Source organism: Chaetodon trifascialis, chromosome 3 (genome assembly GCF_039877785.1).
Source record: "Chaetodon trifascialis isolate fChaTrf1 chromosome 3, fChaTrf1.hap1, whole genome shotgun sequence".
NCBI classification, from domain to species: Eukaryota; Metazoa; Chordata; class Actinopteri; order Chaetodontiformes; family Chaetodontidae; genus Chaetodon; species Chaetodon trifascialis.
The window spans coordinates 9058203-9070227 of record NC_092058.1 but is presented as its reverse complement, the minus strand read 5'-3'; the positions used below and the strand labels follow the sequence as shown (position 1 = coordinate 9070227).

The 12025-nt window shown below is 40.7% G+C and overlaps 1 protein-coding gene across 1 annotated transcript in view; it reads left to right on the top strand.

Moving 5' to 3' along the window:
• The window catches only part of asic1b (acid-sensing (proton-gated) ion channel 1b), a 148105-nt gene that overhangs the window by 57202 nt on the left and 78878 nt on the right, over positions 1-12025 (top strand). The window lies entirely within an intron of this gene.

Below are 12025 nucleotides of genomic sequence, written 5' to 3'. Positions count from 1 at the left end.
CCTGAAAATTTCATGTGTCCAGAAGGAGCAAAACAGAGTTTGTATTTTGTACTTGGTAAGTCCTGCAGTAGTGTTCGACAGATGATTGTTGCACTGGCAGTAACTCACTGTCTGGTTGCTTGGCCATGAGGGTGTCTGTGTGCTGTTCTGTTCTCTTCTGAGAAACCTACTGGGAGGTGTTGGTGAATATGACTGAGATATAGTGCTTCAGCTTCTCTGCTACTGTTAGTGTGTGTATGTGTGTGTGTGTGTGTGAGAGTGAGTGTGTGAGTGTTTCTCTGTACCATGTCAGCTGTGATGGATGTGCTACCTGGCCAGTCTGATTAATTACATTCCAGGTCCGTGTCACGAGGCGTGCTCAAGCAGAACACATACATGCACACATACAGACACATGGCAACACACCCACAGGCCCACACACATAGGTTGTAAATGTAGAATATGCTTACTCTGCTGCATGCAGTACAAACATTAACATACAATCTTCCCTTATGCATGTTGTTAAGCATGTACAGAATGATTCAGGCTTCCTCTGGGCCAGTGAAAAACAAATGTTTCAGTGTTTTGACCTCATGTTTTATCTATACTGCCTTTTGTTCCTGAGGTGTATCATTCTGCAATATTTTGTCAAAATTGAATCCAGTCCGTCCCCCTCCTCCCAGTTATTTTCTGTGCATTATCAAACAGTCACATTGTAAACAAATATGTGACGAATAGTATAATTTATCTTCATTAATGAAAAAAAATGTCATTATTAAACTTCATGCTTGCATCCACCCGTTTCATCCAGTGTCACTTTTGCATCAGTTTGGTGTTGTGCTTCCCTCCAGCTCTCCCTCTCATCCCCCACATTGACAACAGAGCTATCCTAAGTGATAAATAGGCCTCAATTAAGGCCCTGCTTTGTAGACTGCAATGTGTCATCTGTGCCTAGGTCGCCTTAACATTTATTCAATAAGGATTCTGCAGTGAGCAAGAGAGAGGCAAGAAAGACAAATGGATCCCAAAGATTCCAGGTCATGTTTGTCTGCTATCTGTAAAAGAGCTCCCCGATGATTATTGCATTGGCGTCGCCACAGTGGTTTAGCATCGGTGTTGTATTCATCAAAACAGGCTTGAAGGCAGCTCAGTGTGATTAGGTTATTTCTTGGCTAACTAATGACTATTATTCTTTATGACAGCAGATTCACCGTGCGTCTGTGTTTACTCAGTAAACAACCTCAGGCTCGTTCCAGTACGAAAATTTTGGTGCTTTTCTTGTCAACCACTTATGAAAGGGATAAAGGAAATTGCGAAATGTGACCTGAGACGCTTGCGTTACTTCACACAGACACATGTACACTTTAATTAGGTATTTGTGGAACTTGCATAAGACTGGTTTCTTTCTTTCTTCCGAGACTAAGATGAATGCTGTGTTGGTGATGGATACGGAGCTGAGGAGACGAACGAGGGTCACCTGCCTCTTCTTCGGCTTAAAATGCTCATTACTGTGACTTGGGGCAAAGCAACGCAGGTCACCTTGAAGAGAATTGCTTTTCTGTAACATTTGATTAAGAACCCACTATGTCTTGTGCCATTTTGAATACCATGAAACTCTGTATCAACCAAGCTCAAACTGACATTTCAAGAGAAAAGGTGATGTCATACATTGATGGTGTTGTAAATCTTGAAAGAGTGGGGGAGGAGGGGGCAGTAACTTTTTCCCGAGTTTTATGAGAAACTTCATCAGGACCATATCATTGATGCTCACAATCTGCCTTCGTAACCATTTTGTGTTTTAATTGCAAGAAGCATGATGTGATCTGGGGACCACTGTTTTAATCAATTTGATGAGCTAATTCCAGCTGATTTTCTGGCATCCTTGTGTATGTGTGTCTGTAATCATGTGAGTGTGTGAGTGAGTATCCCTCTGGTAGATTCATTAGATAAGGCCTTTGGTAGATTGTTTCCTGCCAAAGTAATGAATGATCTGTTCTCTGCGGAGAACTTAAGAGAACCTGGGAGGGAGAGGAGAGGAGAGGATGTGGGAGAGGACGAGGTAATACTAAGGAGTTGAGGAAGTGAGGTCTGGAATTTTAAGAGGTTAGAGCAGGGGGAAAGGGGGAAGAGAGGATATTGGTGGAGATAGAGGGGGTGAACTAGAGGAGGATCATGGCTGGAGAAAGCTTTGATGGGCTTATTTTGCAGGATCATTCACTTGTTTTAGTCAGTAGCCCTTGTTTCCAGAAGTTAGAAGAGACGCTTTGAGGTCTGAAACATTTATATGGATGGATAGGAGTGCTGCTGAAAGCTCTGTGGCAGCGTATGTATTTGTGTGTGTATGTGCATAGACGCACGCTTGAAGTATTATGCAGCCCGAGCTTCCTCTGCCCATCTGTTCTCCACATGTTCCACTTGTGTCTCAGGTTGGCTTGTTTTTGGTTTCATGTCCCCCTGCAGGCAGTCACTTAAAGACATGCATCCGTGTGTCTCTGGCTCACCTCCGTTGGATCTGCTCTGGGTGGTTCAGCACTGTAAGTGAATTGACCTGTGAACCCCCTCTGTGTGGGCGTATTTCCCAGAATGCTAGGTTTGGAGGCGGTGTTCACTGGGCGCCTCATTATGTTGGAAGAGGGGACTCAAGGGAGGAAGACAGGTTTTTGGGAGCAACATCCCTTCTGGCTGTGCTTCATAGAAATTTCTTGGCAGATAAATTTGTGTTTTTCGTAGTGTTTGTTTTTCTCTCCTCTCACTCTCGATTGCATTGTTCCATTACAATGAACGAAACCACTGTGCTGAATACAAATGTAGCTTTTTAATCGAGGCTTGTGCCTCAAAGGTACATTTCACCCTATTTTAGCTGGTTTGTCAGGCAGCCCTGAGTCTGTGCTCAGTGTTAATTATCTGAAGTTCAACAAACAATTAAACACACGTCTGGTGTTGCATATGTGCAAGAGGGCAAGCGGAGGACAAGGCTTGAAAAAGGTGTACCAACTTGGGGAGCCTTTGTATCCAGAGCACCTTATAGTAGGATTAGAGGACATAGAAGAAGTTGAAGTGTGAATCAGAACGAGTCACTGGGAACAGAATACAGATAATGAGAAAATGTGAGTGTTGCTTTAGTATCTGCAGTAGCTAGGAGCTGTCTGTACGTTTTAGACATTTAGCTTAATATATGCTCAAGCCTGTATGGCTAAGGTGTACCTAATAAGAGTTTTAAAGGATCACAGGTTGTTTATGTGTTTATCTTACTTGTAACATTGCTCAGTAGTTATCTTCTTAAAAGACCACACAGACCAAACTGTCTTTAGGTTAGATAAGAAACTGAAATGTGTGAAAAGTTGTTGAGTAGTGCAGAGACCACATAAAAGCACTAGACGTACACATACACAGAAGGACTGCAAAAGAAATCCCGCTTCACAGACACTGCGGTTTGCGCTTTAATTAGAGTAAACCATTTCAATCTGTTCAGCTCCTCTCTCAGTGATGCGGGCCCTCCAGATTGACACTGTTTATGAGTTCTACCGAGCCTCTGAGTTGGGCGACTCTTCAATTCTAATTCATCATACATCTAGTCCTGCTCCAAGGATTTTAAAATTCAGAGGCAGCACTTCGTGGTGCTGTGAAGTATTGTGAAGGTAGTTGTAGATGCCTTCCTATTTGATGTTTTTCAGAGTGGTTCCTCCTTTGCAAATTAGTGGCAAAATAGGATCAATCTGTTTTCATAGCACATTTTTTCAAGCTCTAAGGATGTTATCACAGAGGCAGGCATACCAGTCCTTTTTCTGCTAGAGATAAGGTAATTTCTAGATAATCCGAAAAAGAGATATAGCATCAAATGCTATTTGCCTTGAAGATACACAAACATTAGCTGGTAAGATGCTTTGGTAACAACCACGGGAAAAAAAGAGTGCACTGCTCACAGTGATCTATGGTTAGTTGTTTCTTCATACAATCATTGCTGTTGGTCAGTGTGATGAACAGTGACAGAGGCCAGGGAGAGCCATCCTGCTGAGATTATGATTCATCACAGCCTTTACAGACACTCCCCTGTCTGGTATTGAGCAAGTGGCAGGCCACTTACTTGGCCCTTAGTAAGTGTCTGACCATGGCGGGCGCATGTGTCACTGAGAGGCAAACCCAAGATAAAAGACGTCATGGTAAATAAAACAACTGACAGCAGGCAGTACGAAATACATTCGGGCACCCATTTCTTCTTCTCACTAGGGTGTCGCTTTTTTCTGATCCAGCTTTGATCGAGGTTGTGTGTAAAACATCTATTTTCCCCAGAGAGATGTCTCATAATAATAAGAAATGCTGATCATCAGCACGACTTTTAGTTTTCGCTTTGTTGCAGCATAACTTGAGTTTGAATTTGTTAAAAAATTCCCAAACAGAAGCAAGTCAGCAATCACTGGCAAATTCTAACTTAAATTACAGATTATAGTATGTGTGCTATATAAATTGTGTCTGTTTATGTGTGTGTGTGTGTGTGTGTGTGTGTGTGTGTGTGTGTGTGTGTGTGTGTGTGTGTGTGTGTGTGTGTGTGTGTGTGTGTGTGTTTGCACGCTCCACTGAGTGAGGCAGTGTGCTGCTGATACAGGCACACAGCCTTATCCTTCCCAGCTTCATTTGTGACCTTTTTAAACAGAAAAACATCCCTCCAGCAGTATGTCATGACCTCAGGTACCTGATTGACTTATCAACACACCTACTGAGCTGTTGGTGGCTTTTGGGTAAACAAGATTGGACACTGCTTGTGTAGATGTCTGCAACGACAAAGCCAGTGATTACACATGTACCTGTACACTAAGGTTGTTTCAAGCCATTAGCTACATATGCTTTTTGAGGGGGAAAGGTTTCTTTGTGTCACCTAAACCTAAAGTGTGAGTGAGTAACACTCAAGAAGGCAAAACCTAAAGGATTTAAACATGTAATCACAGTCAAAACATCGTATAAGGTAGTGCTGTGCAATATTACGATATATGTCGTAGTGCGACAGAAAAATGTCTCCCATACGATATAATCTTCTATTGTTTATATCATAATTTTAACGTGTGGGCTGTGGTTAGCTTGCTAATGTAACTGCAGCAACGCTACTGCTTTGCGGTAGCAGTTTACGTCACCTGCAAGAACTCCTTTACCGCACTGCTAACGTCTAATCTTTTCTATCACTTAAAGACACAGCATGACGAACAGTACAGAGACAGTGTTAAAATGTGACAAACTACTTAAGTTAAACCACGAAGTGATGAAAAGAAAAACACACACCAAACGAACCTGAAAGAGTCAATGTCCAAAGACATTAAAAATATTTCTTTTATTTTTAATTGTTTTTTAATTGTCTAGTAACAAAACAAAAAGTATAAACAAAAAGAGGGACTCTGGCACTAAAAAGACTTTTTATTGTTTTTTAATTGTCTTGTCCCTTTATATATAAAATATGTGTTTTATAAATAAAAGGAGAAAATATCAGAGGAATTGGCATTCATTTTGTGTGTATATATATAATTTTAAGTAAAAATACTATATCGGGATATATATCGTTATCAGGATATAAAATTACCTATAAAGGGATATAAATTTTTGTCCATATCGCACAGCGCTAGTATAAGGTGTGTTTGTGTTGTAGATATTCCAGGAGACTGGAGTGTACTGAACACTGTTAATTGTATTAAAAGAGTATATTCCTCAAGATGAGCATTTCAGTATAAACTACTACAGATGATGATCAGCTTTAGAGCAGGGCTAAGATGATCACTTGAGCAACAGGAATGCTGGAACAGTTAATTTAGAAGTTTCGGACAATGATATCCCTATTCTCCTTTCGCCTGTAAAGGTATGATTGGCTCTGTTGTTTTGTCAACGAGGGAAAAGGCTGTCAGTGAGCACAGTATGAGGCCTGTTTGAATCACTGACAAAATGGTCTGTAACAGGTCAAGACTGATATGACACCCTACCCAGAAGAAAACAGTATCTCTGCTAAGTGTAGAGCATGGTTATTATGCTGACCTGTGAGTGAAAGTAACTCTCTCACAAGAACGACCAACCAAAATTAGCTCCAGTGTGAACATAACTACTGTCTCATCAGCTTTTTGCAGCTTGTATAGCGTTGGTGCCATGGCAACAGTGCAACAGAGCTCAGGAGGCTGGTGTGCCAAATGAGCGGAGTGTAGAGAAACCAGTGAGCGATACTGAAACATGGATGACATTCTGACAAAATATTGGTGCAGGCTGATGCTTGGGACTGAGATTGAGGGGTCCAACCTTGCTAAAGAGACTAGTGACTTGTGTGGTCACATTTGCCAAGGCCAATAAGGAAGGCATTCAGGTCAATAATATTGATTAAAATCTGGAAGAGATGGGCGAGAGTGGCACTCAAACCTATCTTGACACCGACCACCAAAGTCCATTTTTCAAAGATTTTGCTCAGTAGCCCCCAGATGGAAACATACCATAGAAATACTCTGTCCAAGGGCCACATTTCTCTTGTCTTGAATCTGTTTTCAAATGTTATAATAGCTATGTGCTTCAAATGTTTTAAGTATGAATGAGTACTATAAAGTGTGTGTAATGCTGTATTTATTGTTTTTTTCATTTTGCTAGCAGCGTGGCTCTAGGGAGGGCGATGTCATCTGTTGGTTGGTTGGTTCAGCACTTTAATCCAGGCTGAAATATCTGTTAGTTGCCATTAAATATTGCGCATTCATGGTCCACGGAGGATAAATTCTACCAGCTTCGGTCATCCCCTGACTTTTATGATTGAAAGTGAAATATTTATGACTATTCGATGGACTGCCTCGCAATTTGCTGCAGATATTTGAGACTCCATAAGGATAAATGCTAATGATCTTGGTATTCACCTGACTGTTCCTCTAGCGCCACCAGCAGGTCAAAGTTTTCACTTATTCAGTCTGTGGAGTGGAAAGCGAGAAGTTTTTTAGCATTTTGAAGGGGAACATCATGGAAAAAGTTTGAGAACCACTGTGCTAAACTAAAATGGTGAATGTGGTAAACAAGTGTGGCTGAAGACTTTTAGTCTTTTCACTTTGAAAAGACACCGGAAGAATAAATCTCATACAAGTCAAAGCCTTCACTGAAAGGCAAAGTAAATAGATTATGGATGTTGAGAACATAAAGAACCACTCATCTTCAGTTTAAAAAGCAGAAGCCATCTCTAGTAGGTTAATAGGATTTAGCATGCAGTACATTAAGGGGAATATTTGTAAGTCAGGCCACTCAAACAAGTTGAGGTTATATAACTGTCCTCATCACTGGTACCTCTATTGATGTAGAAAACTTTTCATCCGTCAAGAAAAAAGACCCTTCAAAGGAGGTGTTTTGAATTCTTAAAACAATCCAAGGTCGCGTCTTGATCTTTTATGCTCACAATTTCAGTCAGTGATACGTCTGTTTCCATCTTTCTAGAATTCAGGCATGCATGTGGATGAAAGTTAACATCACATTTAAAGCAAACAAGCAGTTTCACAAAGCAAAGTCTTTTCATCAAAGAGAATGTGCTCTCTCTTTACTGAAACCAGCTCTTTGAAACCTCATGTTGGCAAAAGTCTGGACTCAGCAAAGCTGTCAGCTGCTTTCACATGGTCTGATTGCCCTACTTGTTTCTGAGGCTTCTGTAGAATGAAGAAAAACTCGGAAGGGAAGGTATCATATCTTAAAACCACGTGATGGTGGTGTGTGTGTGTGTGTGTGTGTGTGCGCAAGTATATACATAAATACATTACAGAAGTGGTTGAAGTGGTGCTCCATTTTATTTTGTGTTTCACCTGAAAACACTCCAAAATCTCTGACTCCCACTCTCTGTAAGGCTGAACATCACTTAAAGCCATTGAGCTTTATTTATGACTATATTTATTAGTCCCTCCATTCATGTTATACCACTCATTCCCTCATCCACCTTCACTCATTGCACTTATTTTAATTGAAATGCCATCATGAATAATGCCAAATGGCTGTGGTGGTGGGACATTTGGCTCACCTCACATACGAATGTCCTTAAATGAATGAGTGGCAGCTGTGTTTTCAGGTAGTTATTTATAGAGGACGTTGGCCAGTGTCTTCAAAACGGTTTTTGCCGTGAAATGTCTGTGCTGGCAAGAGCTTCGGGAGAAGGGGCTGAGACATGTTTGGGGTAGCAATGACTTTCTGAGTGATACAAGAGGAGAGGAGAGGATGGTGCGGCTGTATAGCTCCCACTTCAGACTGCCTCCTTAACGCAATTTATTTCTAAGTTTGATTCAGTCTGGTAAGATCCGGACAGGCCATTTAGCTGGAGCCCAATAGACATTCTCTTACCCTTCAGTCTGCCCATTAATCTAGATTTCTTCAGAATTTATTTGTTGGTTGCCCAGTGTTTAGAGACCACTTGTTAACAAGACATTTCCCCTTCCTTCCTTGGTGGAAAACAGCATTGCTGGGAAGCAAGGCCTTCTCCAGTGAGGAAATGGGGAAAAACATACACATGTTTATCTTACAAACACAGACACATGCAGACTCTTATCACAGAGAATCACACCTTGGCACTTGGGTCACGGATCAGCCCAGCTCAGCTTACTATGATTTCATCTGTAAAGCAATGCAGCCTGGCACTGCGGCCGGCCATCAGAGAGGGCCATTTTGGTAAGCCAGTTACTGTAAGGCCATACAGCCATGAAGTAAATCAGGTTACTCAAACACTCAGTCATGGCTCTTGTCAGCCAGATTTGTTGTCATGGTTATTTAACTGCAGGCAGTTGGGTTTTTAAAAGGCAGCAGAGAGCCTCACCTTTATTCATTTTCCCATCTGTGATGTTGAATGCAAAATGCTTCCACACATTGCTTCAAGTATGGCTTGGTGTCATGACTGTCCGTATAATCCTCCATTTTGCATTAACAAAGACACCAACAACTTTCCTGATAGGGCAACAGGGAGCGCTATTATTCACAGTGACAATGTACAAACGTACACGCTAGAGTACAAGGCTTTGCCTGTTGTGCTTATTCACTGTGACATTAGTACCATCATTAAAGATCGAATATTTATTTCCTCTCATGTCCGATGAACAGTGATTAGAATTTTGAATAAAAAGTGACTGCCTGAGTGCTTTTGAGAACAGAGATACAGGTTAGTGATTACCAATGGGTGGATAGGTGGATGGTTCCACTACCGCTGGGCGAAATGATAATTCATATATACCATGATGATATACATATTTATATTTTAAGGAAGGTGAGGTAGATATCCTGTAAAAGGTTAAATTAGACCATGCTGAACAATGTTGAAAATCAATAAACAGGACTATTTTAAGGTGATACTGGGTTTTTACATGATTTTTGTTACTTTCTTAATTGATTTTCTGGAAAATGTACATATTCATCAATATTGCAATATAAAGTTACATACTGTAGCAGACTCACTGTGAATAATAGTGGATGAATCGATGAAGGGAATGCTGAAACTTTGCCAGTGGACAATGAAAGATCACGTAGGCAAATGCAGGGAGGTCAGCACGAAGGTACAGATGGTGAAGAAAGATGATTCCGGTGCTTACCTCCTGACACGCATGCAGATTCTGACACACACATGTTGCCATGCATGGACATAGATGTCAGCAGTGCGTTAGACACCACCATTAGACACACACATGTGCACACACATTTACACGCAAGCCTTCATTAGCTGTTTTCTCATCATTGTTTACCCTGTGCAGAGGCAGGGACGCTCTGATGCTTTTCACATCAATCTGCCACAGCAGCAGCATCACACTCCCTGCCTCCTCTCCTACTGCCTCCACCCCCTTTCAAACACACACACACACATACAAAAACACACACTTCATAAACTGCCACTCTGTGTTGCATCATTCCCTCTATAATACCAGCTGGAAAGCACATACAGTTGATAAATACAAACAAGTTCCTGAAGCAACACTTTGCATCCATTTCATTACTCAGAGCAGAGGTGGCCTTACACACCAACACACTGACACACACATACAGTCAAGCAAAATGCTACCTACCTACCGACCTGTCTGTGGCAGATGGTGGTGAACCCACAGCTTCTGGCACTGCTCTGATCCTGCTGGGAGGAAAGAACCAGATAAATGAACAGGTGAACTTGTATGGAGAAAGAACCAGTGCATAGGAAATGGAATATTCTACAGCTGCCCACACAATGGGCAAAGGGTGGAAGAGTAGTGGGTTAAAATAACTAAATATAGTAACAACGAATGTTTTCTGAATTTCAATACCATAATTATGCATCTGCATTTAATTACAGCCAAATAAAAAACATAATTGAGAAAACTAGAAAACAGCATGTTACTTGATAGGATACAGTAAGTGTAAATGAAACTTCCCTCTTATATGGAATTATGGATTTTTTTTGTCCTCCCATTTTTTTTGTCCCACCTACACTCCCAACAGTGCTTCTGTCATATAAAGTAGCACACTCGACAAAACAACTTACAAAGTGGTGGCAACATAGAAGCAGAATACATTTTTCGTGTTGTAAATTGGCCAAAATTTTGGATTATATCAAGAAATGGAATGTGACAGTATATGTGAACAGCATTTCTAAAACTTCTGAACTCTTTTAAAGAGGAACTCAACACTAAATTATAATTTTTTCTTCTTGGTGTATGACGTTAAAACAGGTGATTTTTCTCATAATACATTGTGACAAAATTGCTACACAAAATTAGCTTGTGTGCCTGTTTGGATTTCAAAGTTTGGTTCAGAAGACTTGTCTCGACTCTCCTTGGCCGTGACAAAACAGGCCAACAGGCCAGACTCTGAGGTCTATTTCATATGCCCCCCCCCCCCGTTTGGTTATCGGCTTCCACACAAAGTACAAAAAGCTGCCTCTCACAGGTTGCTGCTGTGTTAGCATGAGCTAGCCTTCACAAGCACCGGCGGACAAACGTCATACATGAACAAGATTTAGAAGAAGAAGATTTATTTCTCTTTAGTGGCCATAAACCCAACATATGGATTCACTGGTGACTATGCAGAGATAACTTAGCAAGATATTTAAAGGGCTGACAAACAGTAACGTTAAGTGGAATAAACACTGAACAAGCATTGCTACAGCTTATATACCAACTGCACAGGAGAGCCTCTCGTAGTAAAGCTGCTAGCCCAGCTACAACAGTGAGCTCACAGAAAATCAATCAAAGCCTTCAAAAACACACGTTTGTAATATTGGTTTACCTTTGTTGAAATAGAATCATGTTATATATGAAACAATAAGGATAAAAAAAATGACTGTAGATAAACAGGCAGCTAACTTTAGCCAGCGGGTTGCCCCAGAATTAAATCTCAAGCTACAATAGCACTAATAATAATACAATAGGGGTTTTATATATAGTATTTTATTCCTTAATAAATTTTATTCCTTAATAAATACAAAATTGCAGTGTTGTTGTTTTATCACATGTTGATTGAATCTGCACTAGTAAATATGAAATATGTCTCACATGAGCCACACCTAAGAAAAGAAGACACAGAGTTTCATACAAGGCAGTAATGGCAGCAGTGACTCCACATTTGATCACACTATGGAACTTATCTTGCTTTGTTTATGTCAACCTGTCCTTTGGCACAAAGACCTGTTGAGCAGCTTGATGATATTTGTTTCCATGTTGAGAAATCCCCAGTTTGGTTTTTTTTGCATTTATGTGCTACAAGTGGCTGTGTGTGGATCGTGTTACTTTTGTCCGTTGAGCAGGTGTAATGGGCAAAAAATTGTGTAGATTTGGATCAAACAATCTATGGATTGTGTCCATTCAGTTAAATGCCCTTGTATAATAAATGACAAATAAGTCCAGTTTTAAAATAAGAGCAGAGATGTGTTTTGATTAACCTTTGGTCTTTAGTTCAAAACATTTTTCACTTCAACAGCCATCCGTCCCTGTGATGTTCAGATGCAGTAAATGATATTGTGCTGTTGAAGTTGACCACTCACATTTGAATTTAGAGTGTATTAATGTGAAGTGGCTCACATTTCAAACCAGGCCCAGGTTGACCTTATGAAACGGACTTGTTG